Here is a 22,515-nt window from a genome sequence, read left to right on the forward strand (position 1 = left end):
CTCAACAATACCAAATGCCTACAACATCTAGGAGTTGGTCTTCCTATATCCTAGAGCAAAAGTCTGTGTTTCCTACATCAGTGGTAGGAGCTCATTCGCTTGTAGCATCAGGTACAGTTTCCCAAGATGCTTTATCTTCAAAGTGTGGGAAGCCGTGTGAATGAGCTGAAGCAGCACTCATATGGGAACAGGGGTGTCTGTGGTGGGGACTTAGGCAATTGTGTCCTAATTCCTGCTGCCCACTTTTACAGATGAAAGTGTACAAGTGGATTCACGTAAGGTTAATTATTTTGGTTTTTTTTTTTTTTTGAAAAATTGTGGTTTCATACCATGTGATTTTTCACATTTTTATAAAAATTTATTTAATTTCTTTAAAATCAGAGATACACAAGAAAGAAGGAGAGGGAGAGAGAGAGAGAGAGAGAGAGAGAGAGAGAGAAGCCCTCCATCCACGGCCTCCCTCTCCAATTGGTAACAATGGTCGGAGCTGCACTGATCTGAATCTAGGAGCCAGTTGCCTGCACTGGGTCTCCCATGGATTACGGGAACTGAAGATGGAAGCCATCTTCTACTGCCTACCCAGGCCACAGCAGGGAGCTGGATTGGAAGTGGAACAGCCAGGACTCCAACTGGCGTCCATATGGGATGCCAGCACTGAAGGCAGAGGCTTTACCCACTACACCACAGCACCAGCCCTGATCATCTTAATTATATGTGGAATCCGCAATCGTGAGCTCACAGAGGCAGGAAGTACAATGCAGATACTGAGTCTGAGAGAAGAGAAGAAAAGGGACCACATTCCTGCAAGCATAGAGAGTTTTCTGTGACCAGAGAGGCACGTGGAGAGATCTACTGCACAGCACGGGGACAACAGTTATGCAGCTTTATTGTGTTCTTTCCAGTTCCTGCAGGAGTAGGCATTTGTCATTCGATCACAAAAGAATGGTAGTGTTGCTAGGGAAGGACTTGTGGGTTTGTCTGACTCTAGAATTCCTGATGAAATAAATCCACATCAACACCTTTCCTTATACCTCACATAGAGATTCAGGTACTATTTGTCAATTTAACATTTATGAAATCTATTTTGAAGGGACAATTCTCTGTTGACTTGTCTTGCATCTGCCTGTGGTTTTATTCTAAGAAGAATATTACATGGTGTTGCAATCATTGCTGGTACTAATGCAGTCACGAGGGCTGTGAGTTCATCGACACGTGAGAGGTTATCTGTCGTGTCCGGCTGGCACAACTGCCCCACCACTGCCCTCTGAAATTCCTCCCCTCCCATGTGTGAAGCTGAGTCATTTTAGAAGAGCCCCTGTCTTCACTCAGATCACGTCCATGGAAACCTCTCTCTGTGCTGTTTACTTCACCCCCCATCTCCCTGTGTCCAACTGGTTTCACAAGACGTTAGTTCATGGACCCACCAAGGCCCACCTGCCAACTCCTTGAAAACACAGTAATCAGAGACCCCCAGTCCTGCTTCCCCAGACAGGACCTCCCTCTTCTCACCATGGTGCAGTCCTGCCATTTGTCACCCTGGGGACCCAGTGTCTTATAAAACTGACAGCCCATCAGCACCTGGTGGGAGACTCTGTCGTGGTGTTTACACAAATGGAATATATTTCTATCAGTTATAATTTGAGTAAATTCTCTTGAGTAATTTCTTTTGACTGCAGATAAGTGATGAATTATACATCTCACATTTTCCTAGTACTGTAGATATGAGGTGTTCTCACAGAACAATGGAATTCACTGTGTCAGATGGTGGATCGTGTCAATGAATTCTCTAGGCGAATGCATGAAAACTGCAGCAGCTAAATAGAAACAATTTCTGTTTGTCAATCTTCTCTCAGAAAAGGCAGATATGTCAACTGTTTTAATTTGGTAGGAATTTTTGTGTCTCTGGATTTAGATGGGAGTCACTCAGAACAGACATTGCTGCATGAGGTGACTGACTGGCTGCAGTTTCTGTAAGAACTGTTCATGGCAGATCAATTGCAGTTTAGCAGAAAATATCCTGTAAAACACAGGGGATTGCTGCACTGGGCATTTCTGGCTGCAGGAACTTGGTTTGCCCTGGATGAGTATGAACTTGACAAAAGAGGAGTTATTTTCTCTTGGTAAGGATGAAGTACTAATGAGGACATGCAGGGGGAGCCAGGGAGGGAGGAGCGGGGACTCTGGACCAGGGCTGGCTCATCACGCAGCACTGATTCAGCTCACCAGATGGGTCAGTGTGTGGCAGCCGCTGGCAGCCAGATCCCAGGGATGGGGACTCTGACCCCAGAGTCACAGCCCTGGACTGTCCCACTCTGCTCACCCTGAGACACCGCAGTGCAGCGGATTCCACCACACTGGAGCAGAAACAGAACCTGTAAGTCCACACCACACACTTTCCAAACAGATTATTCCTTGAATGCAAATGTCCACCTGTGCTTCCCTTGGGTTCATGCAATGAGGTCATCTGAAATGTTTCAGGAAACTGAATGCGGAATTTCAAGTTGCTGAGGAAACTTGAGTGCACCTAAAATAATTCATCATGGTGTCATCTCACACCAGTTTCCCAAAAAGAGTGAATAGGATGAAACTCTTAAAGGAAAGACCCGAGACTGTAAAGTACTTGAAGAGGACACAGGACCAAAGCAAGTTCTCATTGGTTTGGGCAATGATAGTTTGATAATCTCCAAAGTACAGGCAAGCAAGATACATAGACAAAGAATAATGGATCCAACTACAGATTCTGAGTAACAAAGAGAAAGATTGAAGAACAAGGATATGATCACCGATGGGGAGAAAGTATTTTCAGATGACACCCATGGGGGCCAATGTTGTGGCCCTGCAGGTTAAGCTGCCATCCCTATGCATGCATCACACAGGAGCATGGGTTCAGATTCTGCTTGCTCCACTTCAAATCCAGCTGCCTGCTGGGATCCAGACCTGGGAACTCTCTCAATGATGACTCATGTGTGTGCCCCCTTCCAGCCCTGTGGGAAACTGGAGAAAGTTCCAGGCTCTTGGCATTAGGCTTGCCCAACCTCACCTTTGCTGCAATATGGGAACTGAACCAGTGGATGGAAGCTTCTCTCTCCATCTGTTGGTCTCTTCCTCTCTTGCTAAAACACTGCCTTTCAAATAAAATAAATACTTAAAATAAATGAAAGATTAATTATACATATGGTTAGGAGCCTATTTCCAAATGTTGAACGAACTCAAGCCACTGAATCCCAAGGGAAGAAATCAATTGTGTACATGCAGTGACTGATAAGGTGGTGACAGGAGCAGCACTGGAGTGAGCCTGTGGGATTGCTGCCTCCCATGTCAGGATGCTTAGTGCTGCGTCCTGGTTTGGTTCCAGTTTCAGATGCCTGCCTAAGCCCCTGTTGGAGGCCATAGGTGAAGTTCCAAGTACTGCCATGTGGAAACCTGGACAGAATTCCAAGCACCTGGCTGTCAGCTGACCCGGCTGAAGCTTTTGTAACCGTCTGGGAAGTGACCCAGGAATTAGAATATCACTCTCAGTCTCAGTCTCTTTGTGGTTTTGGACAAATACATGCAGACAAGTTATTAATAAAATGATAAATTTTGAAATTTATATCATATCTATAAAATTTAAAAAGAAATATAAAGGCAAGCATATCAAATGCACAGGTGCCTGGGAGAGATGGAATTGCATCGTCTCTGGGGAGTGCATCCAGTGACGACTCCACGCCATGAGTGGATTCAACGTCAGGGCCTCATGGAGGAATCTGAGGTCTCCAGTGCTCTGAACAGGACCACACAGAATGCTGGGAGCAGCCTGCTGGGGGTGGATGTGATTTGTCCTCACACCATCAGTGCTGAGCATGGCCCCAACATAACAGCACTGACCAGGGGTACACGGTCTGGATGTTTACATAAAAAGCATGGAATAACCAGACTCTGATGTCAAATGCAAAGTCCTTGTAAAACTACTGAAGGAAACCTTGGGCAAAATCTTCCTGATATGGTCTGTCCATGATTTCCCTTTCAGATCTTCAAAATTCAAGAGAACAAAAAATATTCTCAAATGATGCTGCATAAACTACAGAGCTTCTGCATTACAAACAGACTGACTGAGAAGTGAGCAGCCTACACACAGATTGGAAGTGACTATTCTCATATCAAATGTATGATCAATAGCCTGTATCCAAAAGGAATAAGATGGAACTAACTGTATGAGCTGTGTTTAGAACTGTTCTGAGTCTTCTGCAGTCTCAAAATAACTGTGATACACAATTGGCTTGTTCATCCTGATCGACAGGTTCTGCGTCATCAGGCCTACAATGGGTATAGAAGCAAACCTCTCTGATTGTGTGTGGCTCAGTGTTGCTATGGATTCATTCTGGTGGGGGCAAGAGGTGCGGGGTCACCACACAGACCCCGGGAGTTGGGTGAAAGCAGGTCAGAGGCGAGCAGCCCGCAGACTCATTTGTTTCAGTAGGTACAACCGCTTATATAGCTGAGGCAGCCAATCTGGTCAAGGGGCAGTTTATGCCTAACCAATCACAACCTGTTGCCAGGCAGTATCTGAAGCCATCCAATCACAGCCTGTTGCCAGGCAGGCTCCGTTGCCAGGTGGCATTGAAGCCATGCCTGAGTAACTGATGCTTGCTTGCCAGCAGCCATCTAGGCATGGCCTTCTCATTCCACCACAGCTCAGTGTGTCCCAAAGGCGTTGCATTTTAGGTGTGCTCCCAGGGAGACCATGGGAGAAATGATGGGAGCTCTGGGAGTGAGGCCTAGTGGGATTTGTTCATTCCTGGGGAATCTGCTATGGAGGAGATCACAGTAGATCCTGGGTCCCCAGCTTCAGCACAGAGCACAGTGCTGCTAGAGTCAGCCCTGGTCTCGTCTGAAGTCCTGTGTGGGGATGGGGTCTCTCCCATCCGTGTTCACAATATTAGGCTGAAGACTGCCATGATATTCACAATATTATCATGCCTGATGGCACAACATTCTGCAGTCACTATGGCAAACACCTCTGTAGTCCCATGTTCAATTAAAGCAGCATCATTCTCAAGAGTTCACACATATAATCCAGGAAAATTTCCATTTAAGAAGGAATGGATAATGGGACAAATGGACAGAGTTATATTTTAACAGGAAGTTTATATGGCTATAGTATAGAGGAAGAAATTCTGGTATCTTGGATAACATGGGTGATCCTGGAGAATAATATCCAAAGATAATGTCAGGATAAGTATACTCTGCTAAAATACCAAGGCCAAGAAGACAAATAATATGTGATGCTAGTTACGTGGGATAAAAGGATGAACTCACAAGGCAAAAGTTTGATGGTGAAGACCAACATCTGTGCTTGGGAGGAACAGAGGAGACACGGGAGCAAGGTCAGAGTTTCAGTCGTACAGGATCCACATGTTGAGGGATCTACTGTGCAGCATGGTGACAGCAGTAAAGAGAATATAGTGTCTGCAGAATTCCAAGACATTGTACAAATGACATTCTACCATGAAAAACGTGGGTTTTGTGATAAACATGTCAGTAAGTCTGACTTCATTATTCCACTCAGTATACATTCATTTATTCAACACATATCATTGTAACTCATATGTCTATATTAAATATTATTTATCAAACATTTATGAATATGAAATGGCAATGACGGCCAATCATGAAGATGCAGATCTCTGGCTATGATAGGATTCAGATCAAGGCAAATTTTACTTTATTACTTTTAATCATTTGAAAGCAATACCTCATTTCATTTTAATATGTTTGTACTCTTTATATCCCATGTTAGCAGTATCATGTCCTTCATTTTTAAAATAACCATTGGTTCATTATTAACTATTCTAATGACATTGAAACAGTGACAGAGAGAGAAGGAGTGAGAGAAACATAAATGTTGAGACATCTAGGAGTTAGACTTTCTAAAACCTGGAGCAGAAAACTGTGTGTCCCACATCAGTGGTAGGGCCTCATTCACTTGTAGTGTCATCTACAGTTTCCCATGATGTATTATCAGGAAAAAGTATTGGAAACTGTGAGGATGGGCTCAAGCAACAATCTGATGGGAACAGGGGTGTCCCAAGTGGGATCTTAGCCAATTTTGTCCTAATGCCTGCTGCACACTTTTAAACAGATGAAAGACTGCAAGTGGATTTTTTAAGGTTAACTATGTTTTGTTCCCTTATTCATTCATTTCCTTAGTTTAAAACTGTTCCTGAACACAGAACACTGTACATGGTAGTGGGGTGTAGTGTGCTATTGGAATCTGTGTGTTGTAAAATGGTCACAGATCAACTCAGTGTCATGCACATTTCACCTCCTTTCCATCACTCTGTGTTGGGAGGCATGGAGGCCTCAGTTCTAGTTATTTGTGGAACCCGTCGTTGGTTGTGGTGAACTGAGGCAAATCATGAAGATTCAGATCTCTGAATACTGGTGTTGTGTTTGCCAATGTTTAATGGAGATGATAAATGAAGGCAGTGGACTCAAGCTTGGCGGCTGGAACCCAGGAGCATGGAACTGCATCAGTGTTCCCACCTTGGTGTCGGGGCCTCATACAGATCCATCATCTACTGTCTTCCAGGGTGCATTGTCAGTACAAGTATGGGAAAGCGTGCAAATGGGCTCCCTCCAGCAATGTGATATGCAGCCTGGGTGTCTCCCTCTCTAATACTGATGAAAGAACACAAATGGATTGATGACCCCAGTCAGCGTAGACATGGAGTGAAGAGTAGGGACTCTGGACAAATGGTCTCTGGGACTGGCTCTTCCTGCAGCTGTGATTCAGCCTCAGGACACTGGTCATCAAGCTGGAGACACAGACACAGCTACCCGTGATGTGGACTCCAGCCCCAGAGTGCACAGCCACTGTGTGTCCCACTTTCTGCTCTCCCTCAACCACAGCAGTTGCAGGGGGTCCCATGACACTGGAGCAGAACCAGATCAGCTAGAAGTGCACACCCAACACTTTCCATTCAGTTATGACCTTAACCGCTGATGTCCAGTGCATTTCCCTCCTGAGTTCATGCAGGGAGCCCCCCAGGAGGGTCCCAGGACCTAGAGAATGAGGAAGTCCCTGTAGGCTTCCCATGTGCCTGCAGAAGCTCAGCCTGAGACACAGCTGAGCTGCAGTACATTCCTGAGTGCTGTGACGTTCACACAGGGACCACAGACTGTTTCAGGATTAAAGGGAAATGCAGGTCGGGTTAAAGTCTGCAGAAAGTGAGTGTGGATCACCCACATGTAAAGTCAAAGATTGGTTCAGTGCACACTTGCTGATTGTGGCAGGAGAGGGATGAGTGGAATAGTTGCTGTTTAACAGATCAACGGCCCTGTCTCAGCTGTCCCTGGTTATACAGGGAAAACTGAAACTGTCCAAAGCTTTCAGTGCCCTGAGGGTGCTGTCCTGAGTCAGGTTGGAAAAGATTCAATAGTGTCCTCAATATTCCCACATCTCTGACCCTGGTGAGCACAGTCGCTGTCCATGAACCAAATTGTTCAATTAGGACTTCTTCCTTTTATATCAAACTTTCAATCCGTCAGTGAAGTTGGGAGGGACAGAATCAAAAAGTAGAATTCTTCCCTCAAAACTGTTACAGGAGAGCAAACCCCAGTTCCCTGACAGGAACCAGGAATTCATCTCCCTCTGTTCCTGTGCAAGACCAGAGTCTGCGCTCGGCGCATCTTGTGCGCCCCCTAGTGGTTCCGCGCGCCCCTGCAGGGAGGTTTGTGTCTGGGCTCAGTGTGAGGGCCCTTCACTGTGTCTCTCCCACAGAAATAGGTGGCCGTGTCCGCGGCAGTCAGACTTGTCATTTTCAGAGACACCGTGTTCTCATTGGTGTCTCTGGGGATGGTGAATCGGTCATTCACCCAGCTCGCGTAGTATGTGCTACCACCACTACTAATGTATCCGATGTATTCCAGCCCCTTCCCTGGAGCCTGGTGGACCCAGCTCATGTTGTTGCTACTGAGAGAGAATCCAGAGACTGTGCAGGTGAGTGTCAGACTTCCTCCAGGCTTCACGGGGCCTCTCCCGGACTCCTCCGCCTACTGACAAGGACACCTGTAAACACAGATGACATGGTCAGGACACTGTCACGCACACTCTCTGTGTCTCTCACTCACGTCCTCTCCCAGACTCAGTGCCCCGCGTTCCCCATCATTACCTTTGAGCACAGCGACCAGGAGAAGCCAGCGCAGCCCAGTCACCATGGTGAGCATCTGTGTTGAGTATGATCACTGAGTGGACACCTGGGAGTGCTGGGGCTGGAGCTCCTGTGCCAGAGCTGCAGGGTGAGGGCTAGGCAGGTTTTCTTGGGCAGAGGGAGGCCCTATTTGCATGTGCTGCTCCTATATAGCAGGCATGGGGTCAGATGCCTCAACAGGACAGGGCCCAGGGAAGTTGTCTGTGTTCTTGGTGTGTTGGGTGATGGCTATGATAGAATTAAGATTATGTGAATTTTTATGTTATCATAATTTTAAAAAGTTGAAGGCAATGACCTTGTTTCATTTTAATATGTGCGTTCCCTTCATATCGAGTGTTAGCAATATCATGTCCCTCATTTATTTAAATAACAATTAGTTCCTTATCATCTATATGAAAGACATTGGGGCAGAGATAGAGAGAGACAGGGTGAGAGATACAGAAATGTAGAGATGGACAGAAAAGGTGACAATGGGAAATTTATGTCTTTGGGTTGACAGCCCCAGACATCCCAAATGCCTATGACATCTAGGAGTTAGTCTTTCTGAACCCTGGAGCAATAAACTGTGTCTGTAATTCCAATGCCGGTGGTAGGGACTCATTTGCTTGTAGCATCATCTACAGTTTCCCATGATGCATTATGAGGGAAAAGTGTGGGAAGCCATGAGGCTGGGCTCAGTCAGTTCTCTGATGGGAACACGGGTGACCCTAGTGGGGACTTAGCCAATTTTGTCCTAATGCCTGTCACCCACTTTTAAATAGATGAAATACTCAAGTGGATTTTTCAAGGTAACTATGTTTTTTTCCTTATTCATCCATTGCCTTAAAGTTTAAAAACTGTTTAAACTGTTTAAAACTGTTCCTGAACACAGAACACTGTACATGGTAGTGGGGTTTGTGTGCTACTGGAATGTGCATGGTAGAAATGGGCACAGATGAACTCACTGTGATACACATTTCCACCTCCTTCCCATCACTCTGTTGGGAGGCCTGGAGACCTCAGTTCTAGTCATTCTTGGAACCTGTTGTGTGTTTTGGTGAACTGTGTCAGCCCAAAGTGGTGTGGGCAGAATTATTCCTGCCTTTGGTGGTGCTTTCTGCCCTGGAATCAGCTGCCCTGTGTTCCCTCTTCCTGTTCTTTTTTTTATATTTTGACAGGCAGAGTGAACAGTGAGAGAGAGAGACAGAGAGAAATGTCTTCCTTCACCGTTGGTTCACCCTCCAATGGCCGCCGCAGCCAGCGCGCTGCGGCCGGCGCACCGTGCTGATCCGATGGCAGGAGCCAGGTACTTCTCCTGGTCTCCCATGGAGTGCAGGGCCCAAGCACTTGGGCCATCCTCCACTGCACTCCCTGGCCACAGCAGAGAGCTGGCCTGGAAGAGGGGCAACCAGGACAGAATCCGGCGCCTGGATCAACTAGAACCCAGTGTGCCAGCTCCACAAGGCAGAGGATTAGCCTAGTGAGCCACAGTGCCGCCCACTCTTCCCTGTTCTGTAACCATTACTCTGAGTTTAGCTCAAGCACTGGGTAGAAGTCACTGTGTCACAATTCACCCCCAGTCCTGCATTTGGGTAATGCAGCTTTGTTCACAATAGTTCAGTCTACAAAGAACAAGTGTGCATAAAACAGTGAATGGATTCTTTCACATTTAGACAAAGAATATTATTCAGTATTAAGAAGGAGGTTGTTCTGTCATTAGGAAATGTGGGTCAGCCTGGAGCATACATACTAAAAGAAATGATCCAGGTAGATGTGGACACACAGTATGTGACATTACTTATACATGCAGTGCACAAGCTTGAACTCACAGAGGTAGGCAGTGCAATGGTGAAAACTGTCTACCATGATCCAAGTCAGGCTCCTGAATTTAGGCTGAGCCACCCCCAGCCTTTGCAGCCATTCAGGAAGTTAACCAGTGGATGGAATTCTCCCTCCATTTGTTGATCTCTTCCTCTCTTGCTATAACACTGTTTTTAAAATAAAATAAACAGAGACTTAAAATAAATTGAAGATTAATTGTACATAGGATTAGGAGCCTGTTGCCTAATGTTGAATGATCTCAAGCAACTGAATCCCAAGGGAAGAAATCAATTGTGTACATGCAGTGATGATAAGGTGGTGACAGGAGCAGCACTGGAGTGAGCCTCTGGAATTCCTGCTCCCGTATCAGGATGCTTAGTGCTGTGTCCTAGTTTGGTTCCAGTGTCATATTCCTGCCTGAGCACACTCTGGGAGGCAGTAGGTGAAGTTCCAAGTACTCCCACGTGGGAGCCCTTGACAGAATTCCAAGCACCTGGCTGTCACCTGACCCAGCTGAATCTTTTGTAGCCATTGGGGAAGTGACGCAGGAATTAGAAGATCACTGTCAGTCTCAGTCTCTCTGTGGTTTTGGACAAATACATAAAGACAAGTTCTCAAATAAAATGATAAATTTTAAAATTTATATAATATCTATAAATTATTAAAAGAAGATATATAGGCAAACATGTAAAATGTTATAAATCTGGGACCATCATGTATGTCCATGTTGGAAGCACAATGAGACATTGCATCGCTCCAGTTAGAATGGCTATTATCAGACATACCAGAGCTGACATGTTTTATGGAGGTAGAGAGAGATGATAACCCTGGTACAAGTCTGTGTCAGGTTAATTAGTAAAACCATATGGAAAAGCATCAAAAACTAGAAATAAAATTATTACATGATCTTCAAGCACCATTGCATTGTACAGTGAATATGAAATCCCAGGGAGGTGTCCACAGGATCTGCAGTCACTGTGCCAAACACCTCTGCAGTTCCTTGTTCATTTAAAAGAGTTCATTCAAAAGAGTTCACACATATGATCCAGTGACATCTCATGGAAGAAAAATGTAAAATGAAGAAATGGACAAAGTTACATTTTAAAAGGAGTTTAAAAGCAGTACAGAGTAAGAAATTCTGTAATTTTGGACAACTTGGATGACCCTGGAGAATAATGTGCCTAGGATAATATGTCAGTAAAAGTACACTCTGCTAACTATCCAGGCCAGGAAGACACATAATATGTGATGCTACCTACATGGGATAAAAGGAGGAACAATGGCCAGTCATGAAGATTCAGATCTCTGCATACTGGTGTTGTGTTTGCCAATGTTTTATGGAGATGATTAAAAAAGGCAGTGCACTCAGGCTTGGCAGCTGGAACCCAGGAGCTTGGAACTGCATCAGTGTTCCCTCCTTGGTGATGGGGCCTCATAACAGATCCATCATCTACTTTCTTCCAGGGTGCATTGTCAGTACAAGTATGGGAAAGCGTGCAAATGGGCACCCTCCAGCAATGTGATATGCAGCCTGAGTGACTCCCACTGTAATGTTAATGAAAGACTCCAAATGGATTGACATTTGGAGCTTAGACTTGGAGTAAAGAGCAGGGACTCTGGACACATGATCTCTGAGACTGGCTCTTCCTGCAGCTGTGATTCAGCCTCAGGACACTGGGTATCATGCTGGAGTCACAGACACAGCTCCCCGTGATGTGGACTCCAGCCCCAGAGTGCACAGCCACTGTGTGTCCCACTTTCTGCTCTCCCTGAACCATACAGGTGCAGGTGGTCTCACGACACTGGAGCAAAACTAGACCAGCTGGAAGTGCACACTCAACACTTTCCATTCAGTTATGACCTTGACTGCTGATGTCCAGTGTTTTTCCCTCCTGAGTCCAGGCAGGGAGCCCCACAGGAGGGTCCCAGGACCTAGAGAATGAGGAAGTCCCTGTAGGCTTCCCAGGTGCCTGCAGAAGCTCAGCCTGAGACACAACTGAGCCGCAAGTATATACCTGAGTGCTATGATGTTCACACAGGGACCACAGACTGTTTCAGGATTAAAGGAAAATGGAGATCGGGTATAAAGTCTGTTAGAATTGATGCAGAACACTCACAGTTTAAAATAAGACGGTTGGTTCAGTTCAGCACAGTCGCTCGTTTTGAAAGGAGAGAGATACTTAAATAGCAGATTTTTAAACTCAAACCCTGGCTCAGCTATTGCTGGATTGAAAGGGAAAAGTAAAATTGCCCTAAAGTTGGCAGTGTCCTAAGAACTCTGTCCTGACTCAGGCTGGACAACACTCACGAGGTCCCCAGATTGTCCCACATCTCTGATACTGGAGACCACTGAACCTAAATTCGTTCATGTAGGACTTCTCCTGTCACATCAGAGAGTCAGTACAGGGTCAGAATCATCAAAGAAGAATTCTTCCCTCAAAACTGTTGCAGGAGAGGAAACCCCAATTCCCTGACAGGAAACCAGGGCTTGGGCTCCTTCTGCACCTGTGCATGACCGGAATCTGCACTCAGTGTGTCTTGTGCGCCCCCTGCAGGGAGGTTTGTGTCTGGGCTCAGCCTGAGGGCCCCTCATGTGTCTCTGGCACAGAAATAGGCGGCCGTGTCCGCGGCAGTCAGACTAGTCATTTTCAGAGACACCGTGTTCTCCTTGGTGTTTCTGGAGATGGTGAATCGGCCATTCACCCAGCTCGTGTACCATGTGCTACCACTACCAGTATTAATGTATGCGATCCACTCCAACCCCTTCCCTGGAGCCTGGCAGACCCAGCACATTGCGTAGTTGTCACTGAAGATGAATCCGGAGGCTTTGCAGGAGAGTTTCAGGGATCCCCCAGGCTTGAACAGGCCTCCCCCGGACTCCTCCACCGACTGACACTGCACACCTGCAAACACAGACGACATGGTCAGGAAGCTATCGCTCACATTCTCTGGGTCTCTCACTCACGTCCTCTCCCAGACTGAGTGCCCCGCGTTCTCCATCATTACCTTTGAGCCCAGCGACAAGGAGAAGCCAGCGCAGCACAGTCCCCATGGTGAACGTCTGTGTTGAGTGCGATCACTGAGTGGACACCTGGGAGTCCTGGGGCTGGAGCTCCTGTTCCACAGCTGCAGGGTGAGGCCTGGCCTAGTTTTCATGGGTAGAGGGAGGCCCTATTTGCATGTGCTGCCCCTATATCGCTGGCATGGGTTAGACGCCTCAGAAGGGACAGTGCCCAGGGCAGACATAGTGTCCTGGGTGTGTAGTTGATGGCTGTGATATGATTCAGATCATATGAATTTTTATGTTATCAAAATTTTAAATAGTTGAAGGCAAATACCTTGTTTCATCTTAATTCAGTGTGTATCCTTAATATCCAGTGTTAGTAATATCATGTCCCTCATTTATTTAAATAACCACTAGTTTCTTATCATCTATATAAAGACATTGGGACAGTGATAGAGAGAGAAGGGGTGAGAAAGACAGAAATGTAGTGATGGACAGAAAAGGTGACAATGGGAGAATTCTGCCTTTGGGTCGAGAATCCCAAACATCCCAAAGTCTGCAACATCTAGGACTTAACCCTTCTAACACCTGAAGCAGAAAAAAGTTTCTGTGTTTCCCAGGTCCCTTGTAGGGGCTCATTTGCTCTTAGCATCATCCACAATTTCCCATGATGTGTTACCAGGAAAAAGTGTGGGAAGCCGTGAGGCTGGGCTCAAGCAGCACTCTGATGGGAACACGGGTGGGGACTTTGCCAATTTTGTCGTAGTGCCTGCTGCCCACTTTTAAACAGATGAAGGACTGCAAGTGGATTCGTTTAAGGTTAACTATATTTTGTTTCTTATTCAACCATTGTATTAGTTTAAAACTGTTCCTGGGCTGGCGCCACGGCTCACTAGGCTAATCCTCTGCCTTGTGGCGCCGGCACACCGGGTTCTAGTTGATCCAGGCGCCAGATTCTGTCCTGGTTGCCCCTCTTCCAGGCCAGCTCTCTGCTGTGGCCAGGGAGTGCAGTGGAGGATGGCCCAAGTGCTTGGGCCCTGCACTCCATGGGAGAACAGGAGAAGCACCTGGCTCCTGCCATCGGATCACCACGGTGGGCCGGCCGCAGCGCACCGGCCACGGCGGCCATTGGAGGGTGAACCAATGGCAAAGGAAGACCTTTCTCTCTGTCTCTCCATCTCTCTCACTGTCCACTCTGCCTGTCAAAAAAAAAAAAAAAAACCTGCTCCTGAACACAGAACACTGTACGTGGTAGTGGGGTGTAGTGTGCTATTGGAATCTGTGTGTTGTAGAAGAGGGCACAGATCAACTCAGTGTCAGGCACATTTCTACCTCCTTTCCATCACTCTGTGTTAGGAGGCCTGGAGACATCAGTTCTACTTATTGGTGGAACCTGTCATGGGTTGTAGTAAACTGAGTCAGCCCACAGTTGTGTCTACAGAATTATTCCTTCCTGCGAGTGGTGCTTTTGGCTCTGGTAGCAGTCGCCCTGTGTCCCTCTCTTCCCTGTTCTGTAACCATGACTCTGAGTTCAGGTCAAACACTGGGTAGAAGTCACTGTGTCACAATTCACCCTCAGTCCTGCGTTCAGGTTGCAGCTGTGTTCACAGTAGTTTAGTCTACAATAAAGCAAGTGTGCATAGAACAGTGAATGGATTCTTTCCCATTTGGACATGGAATATTATTCAGTATTGAGAAGGAGGTTGTTCTGTCATTAGGAAACGTGGGTCAGCCTGGAGCATAATGTGCTAACAGAAATAATCCAGGTAGATGTGGACACATAGTATGTGACATTAGTTATATGTGCAGTCCACAAGCTTATTCTCACAGAGGGAGAAGTGCAATTGTGATCACTGTCTACCATGACCCAAGTGTCTGTCCCCTTCCAGCCCTGTGGGAAACTGGAGGAAATTCCAAGCTCCTGGTTTCTGGCTCAGCCTTCCCAGCCTTTGCAGCCATTCACGAAGTGAACCAGTGCACGGAAGTCTCACTCTCCATCTGTTGGTCTCTTCTTCTGTTGATATAACACTGTCTCTAAAATAAAATACTTAAAATAAATTGAAGATTAATTATACATATGATTAGGAGCCTATTTCCTAATGTTGAATGATCTCAAGCAACTGAATCCCAAGGGAAGAAATTAATTGTGTACATGCAGTGATGATAATGTGGTGACAGGAGCAGCACTGGAGTTAGCCTGTGGGATTGTTGCCTCCCATGTCAGGATGCTGAGTGCTGTGTCCTAGTTTGGTTCCAGTGTCATATTCCTGCCTAAGCCCCTCTGGGAGGCAGTAGGTGAAGTTCCAAGCACTCCCATTTGGACACCTGGACAGAATTCCAAGCACCTGGCTGTCACCTGACCCAGCTGAATCTTTTGTAGCCATCAGGAGTTAGAAGATCACTGTCAGTCTCAGTCTCTTTGCCTTTTTGGAAACATATGTGTGGGGCTCCATGGGATGCACAGCCATGGAGCCCCCACGTCAAGGTCGGTCTGATAGCTGTTGCTGTGTCTTTATCACAAGGCGAATGTTGCTAGTTTTGGTTAGGGCAATGCTTTCCCACGGTTGGGACTTTCCAGAGGAGTTGAGAATGTTGTAAACAACAAGATGGCGCCGAGCACTGTGCGATGAGCCTGCCTGCTGTGTGATACCTCATCTGATTGGCCCGAGGACGTGTGCACAATGCGTGAACAGACAGCAGATTGGAGTGTTCCGTGCATGGACTTGAGCCTGCTTGCAATTGGCCAGATTTTGTATATAAGCTCTGTGCTGAGGAAGGAGGGGGCTTTTCTGTCCACTCTCCTCCCTTCATTCTTTCTCTGTCGCTGTTATTTTCTCATTAAAAGTCTACTGAAGACTGATAAGTTGCGAACAATGTCATTCCTTTGCAGGCAAGGGAGCGACAAGTGGTTTCGTGACTCGGATTCGGACCACTTTCTACACGCAGGAATAGGTAAGGAACAAAATGTAAGCATGCGTGTGCATGGAAATCCAGCTGGGGAAAGAATAGAAACCACGGTTCCGTCAATGAAAGACAGGGAAATTAAGTGCCAGAAAAAAGGGTAAAGGAATCAGTTAAAAGGCAGGAGTACAAAGTGTTCAGAAACCATTAACTCACTTTTGAATTAATCCTCGTGATTTATTCCCCCAATCAACTATGGCAAATGGATATCACCCACTTCATGAAATTTGGTAAACAAAAATAGATACATGTGTCTATTGATACTTGTTCTGGATTTATTTTTGCTTCCTTTCATACAGGTAAAGCTACAAAACATGTTATTGCCCGTTGCTTACAAGCTTTTGCTTCCCTAGGAAGTCCAAAACAGATTAAAATGGATAATGGACCTGCTTATATTTCTGCCTCTTTTAGAAATTTTTGTGTAACTTTCTATCTCATGTTACTGACATTCCTTATAATCCTCAGGGTCAAGACATTCTTATACGTACACGTCACACTTTAAAACAATATTTTAATAATATAAACAGAAGGGGGAGTTTAGGGTTCTTGCACATTCTCCTAACAAATGGCTCTCACGTGCTTTATTCATTTTAAATTTTTTCACATTGAATAAAGATGGCCGTTTTGCATCTGATCAACAGTGGCATCCACAAACAGCTGGGGTAAGAACAATGGTAAAATGGAAGGATCCTATCACCAATCAATGGAATGGACCTGATCCAGTACTGGTATGGGACATGGGCTCTTAAGGGATGGGTATTTTTATGCAACCAATTTGCTTTTACATTGTTAGCCCCTAATGATTTTTGCAACTGCTCATTGGGCCGTGTGGCCCCAATGCTAACATCTGTATTTCCAAAGGCACGACAGCAACGCTCATTACCTGAGAACTGTGATGATGATGTCATCTTAATTGGAGACCTGCTTTCACCATGGCTATGCAGCTAGTGGGAGTTCCTGGATTGGTTTATGGAAATAATTGTGGACTACAAAGGCTTACACGTTTGGTGACCAAAACAATCAATCTTACTGCTACTGTGCTATCCAATATAGCTGAAGAATTGGATCAAGTTCATTCAGGAGTACTCTTAAACCGAGCAGCTATCGATTATTTGCTATTAAAAGATCATATAAGCTGTAAATCTGTTCAAGGGGAATGTTGTTTTAACATTACAATGCCATATATAGAGTCTGTTATTGATAAACTTAAAAGAGTAAAATGCAACATATATTTATTGCTAACCCACTATTCATTTGGAGGGTTTCAATGGATTCGTTGGCTATTAATGCGGGCTGGACCGTTACTGCTTTTCATACTTTGTATGGGATGTTTTCCGTGTGTTCTGCAATTTGTGCTATCTTCGCTACAGTCTGTATGGACTGACATTCATCACTTAAAACTTCGTACCAAACCTCCTTTGTAATCAAAAATAATTAATATTTGGCTGTATGTTTCATCTCTCACCTAATGTTGGGCTAAAATGGTACTCAGAAACGGGTAAGACACTCCACATCCAGTACCTACCTAAGACAGGGCTCAAGTTAAAGAATGGGTCGCTATCGGTTGTTTGTTTGTCGTGGTACCACTGGGCCTTGCCTTCATCGCCAGATGGATCAGAGCCTTAGCACTCCATCAGCAGAATACCAACTTGATAATCCAACAGGCTATGCTGGCCACCTTGCAATCTCACCCCAATAAAGAAGTATGGCTTAGCATGATGGAGCGGTAGTCAAAGACGGATAAACACTGATGGGTGCTCCTAGCAACCTAAGACAGAGGGTAGGACAGGCTTCCTATTACCTCCATGACAGGTAAGCAGGTAGCGCGCCATTGGGTACCTAAGACAGGCACGTTTCCATGCCATTTAAATAATAAAGAAGGGGGAGATGTGGGGCTCCATGGGATGCACAGCCATGGAGCCCCCACGTCAAGGTCGGTCTGATAGCTGTTGCTGTGTCTTTATCACAAGGCGAATGTTGCTAGTTTTGGTTAGGGCAATGCTTTCCCACGGTTGGGACTTTCCAGAGGAGTTGAGAATGTTGTAAACAACAAGATGGCGCCGAGCACTGTGCGATGAGCCTGCCTGCTGTGTGATACCTCATCTGATTGGCCCGAGGACGTGTGCACAATGCGTGAAGAGACAGCAGATTGGAGTGTTCCATGCATGGACTTGAGCCCGTTTGCAATTGGCCAGATTTTGTATATAAGCTCTGTGCTGAGGAAGGAGGGGGCTTTTCTGTCCACTCTCCTCCCTTCATTCTTTCTCTGTCGCTGTTATTTTCTCATTAAAAGTCTACTGAAGACCGATAAGTTGCGAACAGTGTCGGTCCTTTGCGGGCAAGGGAGCGACACATATGTAAATGCAAATATCTAAATAAGTGAAATAATATCCATAAATGTTTAAAAAAGATATAAAGGCAACATATAAAATATCTGGGACCATCATGCATGTCCATATTAGATGCACAATGAGACATCCCATCCTTCCTGTTAGAATGAGTATTATACAATCCAGAGCTGACAAACCATGTGGAGGAAGCTAGAGATGATAACTCTGGTACAAGATCGAAGTCAGGTAAATAAGTAAATCTATTATGGAAAATCATCAAAACTGAGAAACAGAATTATCACAAGATCTTCAAACACCATTTCTGGGTAGAAGGAATATGAAATCCCAGGGAGGTGTCCAGGGGAACCGCAATCAATGTGGCAAACACCTCTGCTCTTCCATGTTCAACTAATGCAGCATCATTCACAAGAGTTCACACATACAATCCAGTGAAATATTCATGAAGAAAGAATCAACAATGGAACAAATGGACAAAATTATATTTAACAGGAAGTTTATATGGCAGTAAAGATGAGGAAATTCTGTACTTTGGACAGCTCGGATGATCCTGGAGAATAATGTCCAAGGATAATGTGTCAGGGTAAGTACACTCTGCTAACCATGCAGGACAAGAAGACAAATAATACGTGATGCTGGATACATGGGATAAAAGGATGAAGTCACAGAGGCAGGAAGTATGATGGTGAAGACCAACATCTGAGCGAGGGAGGAGCAGAGGAGACACTGTAGTAGGATCAGAGTTTCAGTCCCACAGGATCCACACGTTGAGGATCTACTGTACAGCATGGTCACAGCAGTGAAGGGAATATTGTGTCTACAGAATTCCAAAACAGGAGACAACTGACATTCTACCATGGAAACATGTGGTTTTCTGATGAGCATGTCAATAAGTCTGACTTCATAACTCCTCTCAATTTGATACATTCATTTTTCAACACATATTATTGTACCTCATAGTCTGTGTTCATGTGCTATTTATCAAACATTTATGATCAAAAATGTTCGAAAATGAAGATTCAACACTCTGAATATTGGTGTTGTGTTTGTCAATGTTTATGGAGATGATAAACAAAGGCAGTGTACTCAAGGCTTGGCAGCTGGAACCCAGGAGCATGGAAATGCATCAGTGTTCCCACCTTGGTGATGGGGCCTCATAACAGATCCATCATCTACTGTCTTCCAGGGTGCACTGTCAGTTACTAGTGTGGGAAAGCGTGTAAATGGGCTCCATCCTGCACTCTGATATGAGCCTGGGTGACTCCCTCTGTAATATTAATGAAAGACTCCAAATGGATTGATGACACCAGTCAACATAGACATGGAGTGAAGAGCAGGGACTCTGGACACATGGTTTCTGGGACTGGCTCTTCCTGCAGCTGTGATTCAGCCTCAGGACACTGGGCATCATGCTGGAGTCACAGACACAGCTCCCTGTGATGTGGACTCCAGCCCCAGAGTGCATAGCCACTGTGTGTCCCACTTTCTGCTCTGCTGAACCACAGCAGGTGCAGGGGGTCTCACGACACTGGAGTAGAACCAGATCAGCTGGAAGTGCACAGCCAACACTTTCCATTCAGTTATGATCTTGACTGCTGATGTCCAGTGCATTTCCCTCCTGAGTTCTGGCAGGGAGCCCCCCAGGAGGGTCCCAGGACCTAGAGAATGAGGAAGTCCCTGTAGGCTTCCCATGTGCCTGCAGAAGCTCAGCCTGAGACACAACTGAGCTGCAAGTACATTCCTGAGTGCTGTGACATTCACCTTAGGGACCACAAATGGTTTTAGGATTAAAGGTAAAAAGGAGTTTGGGTGTAAGTCTTTAGAAAGTGAATGTGGAACAACTACAGCTTAAAATAAGACTGCTGGTGCTATTTGCTTACATGCTCATTTTGATAGGAAGAGGGATGACTGAAATAATTGAAGTTAAAAATACAAGACTCTGGCTTGACTCTCTCTGGGTTTGAAGGGAAAACTAAAATTGTCCTAAAGCCGGCTGGGCCTTGAGAACGCATCCTTTGTCAGACTGGACAACACTCACAAGGTCCTCAGATAGTCCCACATGTCTGATCCTGGTGACCACTGTCATCGTTCACGAACATGAAACTGTTCATATAGGACTTCTTCCTGTCATATCAGACATCTCCAGGTCAGTGAAGTCAGTGGCAGGGACAGAGTCATAAAAGTAGAATTCTTCTCTCAAAACTGTTACAAGAGCGGAAACCCCATTCCCTGACAGGAAACCAGGGCTTGGTTTCTCTGCACCTGCTCATAACCAGAATCTGGGCTCAGTGCATCTTGTATGCCCCCTGGTGGAACAGTGTGCCCCTCAAGGAGGTTTGTATCTGGGCTCAGCCTGAGGGCCCCTCACTGTGTCTCCCACACAGTAATAGGTGGCCGTGTCATCCTCTGTAAGATGGTTCATTTGCTGAGACACCATGTTCTGGGCATTTTTGCAGGAGATTATGAATTGGCCCTGCTACCACTACCAGGATAAATATATGTGATCCACTCCGGGACCTTCTCTGGAGCCTGGTGGACCAAGCTCATGCTGTAGCTACTGAAGTCTAACCCAGAGGCTTTGCAGGAGAGTTTAGGGATCCCCCAGGCTGGACCAGGCCTCCCCCGTACTCCACCAGCTGCTCCTGACACTGGACACCTGCAAACACAGATGTCCTGTTCAGGAAGCTGTCGCTCACACTCTCTGTGTCTCTCACTCACGTCCTCTGCCAGACTCAGTACCCCGCATTCTCCATCATTACCTTTGAGCACAGTGACCAGGAAAAGCCAGCGCAGCCCAGTCTCCATGGTGAGCGTCTGTGTTGAGTGCGCTCACTGAGTGGACACCTGGGAGTCCTGGGGCTGGAGCCCCTATGCCAGAGCTGCAGGGTGAGGGCTGGGCTGGTTTTCATGGGCAGAGGGAGGCCCAATTTGCATGTGCTGCCCCTATATAGCAGGCATGGGGTCAGACGCCTCAGACAGGACAGAGCCCAAGGCAGACGTGGGTGACCTGGGAACTTAAGTAGCCAATTACTGCCTTGGAACGTGGTATTTGCTGTGGGATTATGGACATATAAGCATTCCGTTCACCTGTATTTTTATTTATTTTTATATATATTTATTTATTTAGAGTGAGAGTTACACGCAAAGAGAAGGAGAGACAGAAAGATTAGAGAAAGAGGTCTTCGATCCTCTGGTTCACTCTCCAATTGTCTGCAACAGCTGGAGCTTAGCCGATTGGAAGCCAGGTGCCAGGAGCTTCTTCCAGGGCTCCCATTTTGTTCCAGGGGCCCAAGGACTTGGATCATCTTCTACTACTTTCCCAGGCCATAGCAGAGAGCTGGACTGGAAGTAGAGCAGCTGGGACTTGAACCAGTGACCCTATGAGATTCCGGTACTGCAGATTTGGTCTGTAACATACTGTGCCACAGCGCTGGCCCCACCTTTATTTTTTTATGAAGATCATTCTGGTGAGTATATTCTTCCAGAAACACAAATGCCACGTTTTTCTCATATGTAGGAGTAAACACAGATGGAGAGCATTAGAAATGTGTGGGGCGTGTTTCTTGGGAGTCCACAGATAGAAACACTGCTCACAGAATAAACCATCTACGTGACAGTGTGCCCTCTCCCTTCCCTTTATGCCTTTTCCAGCCTCCTACTACATGGAATGAATAATTCTATTCAGGAAGGGGACGTTTGTGTATGTATTTAAACTCTACTCATGAAGTGATTACAGCTAAATGTTAAAGGTCATTGAATCTGAATAAATATAAATATGTGCATATTTATTTACAAGTCAGAATGCCACACACAGAGAGATGGAGAGACAGACAGGGAAAGACCCCACTGCTGGATTGCTCCCCAAACATCCACAGAAGCCAGGCCTTGCCCAGGTCAAAGCCAGCAGCCTGGACCTCCACGCAGGTCCTCCAGGTGGGAGGCAGGGCCCATGACCTTGGGCCGTCGTCAGCTGCTTCCCAGGTGCATGAGCAGGAAGCAGCGCCTGAAGTGGAGAGGCTGGTTCTTGAGCCATCACTCCAGCAAGGGTGTGGGCTCCCAACAAGGGCTCAGCTCACTGCACAACACTGCCTGCCCTTGTGTTGTGTCTGCACAAGCACAGAAATGTGATACTGGCATGAGGGATACCTCCCTTGAACACGTGCACAGTTACTGAAGGAATCACAGACAGGCTGTGCTGTGTCCAGGGGCT

General features: G+C 46.0%; 1 pseudogene; it reads right to left on the minus strand.

The window, feature by feature from the left end:
• Positions 1-12,581: 12,581 nt before the first annotated feature.
• LOC149120221 (immunoglobulin heavy variable 3-23 pseudogene) lies at positions 12,582-21,110 on the minus strand (annotated as a pseudogene).
• Between the last annotated feature and the right edge of the window lie 1,405 nt (positions 21,111-22,515).

This window comes from Oryctolagus cuniculus, chromosome 20 (assembly GCF_051225735.1).
Source record: "Oryctolagus cuniculus isolate XC-2025 breed Fujian yellow rabbit chromosome 20, ASM5122573v1, whole genome shotgun sequence".
NCBI lineage: Eukaryota > Metazoa > Chordata > Mammalia > Lagomorpha > Leporidae > Oryctolagus > Oryctolagus cuniculus.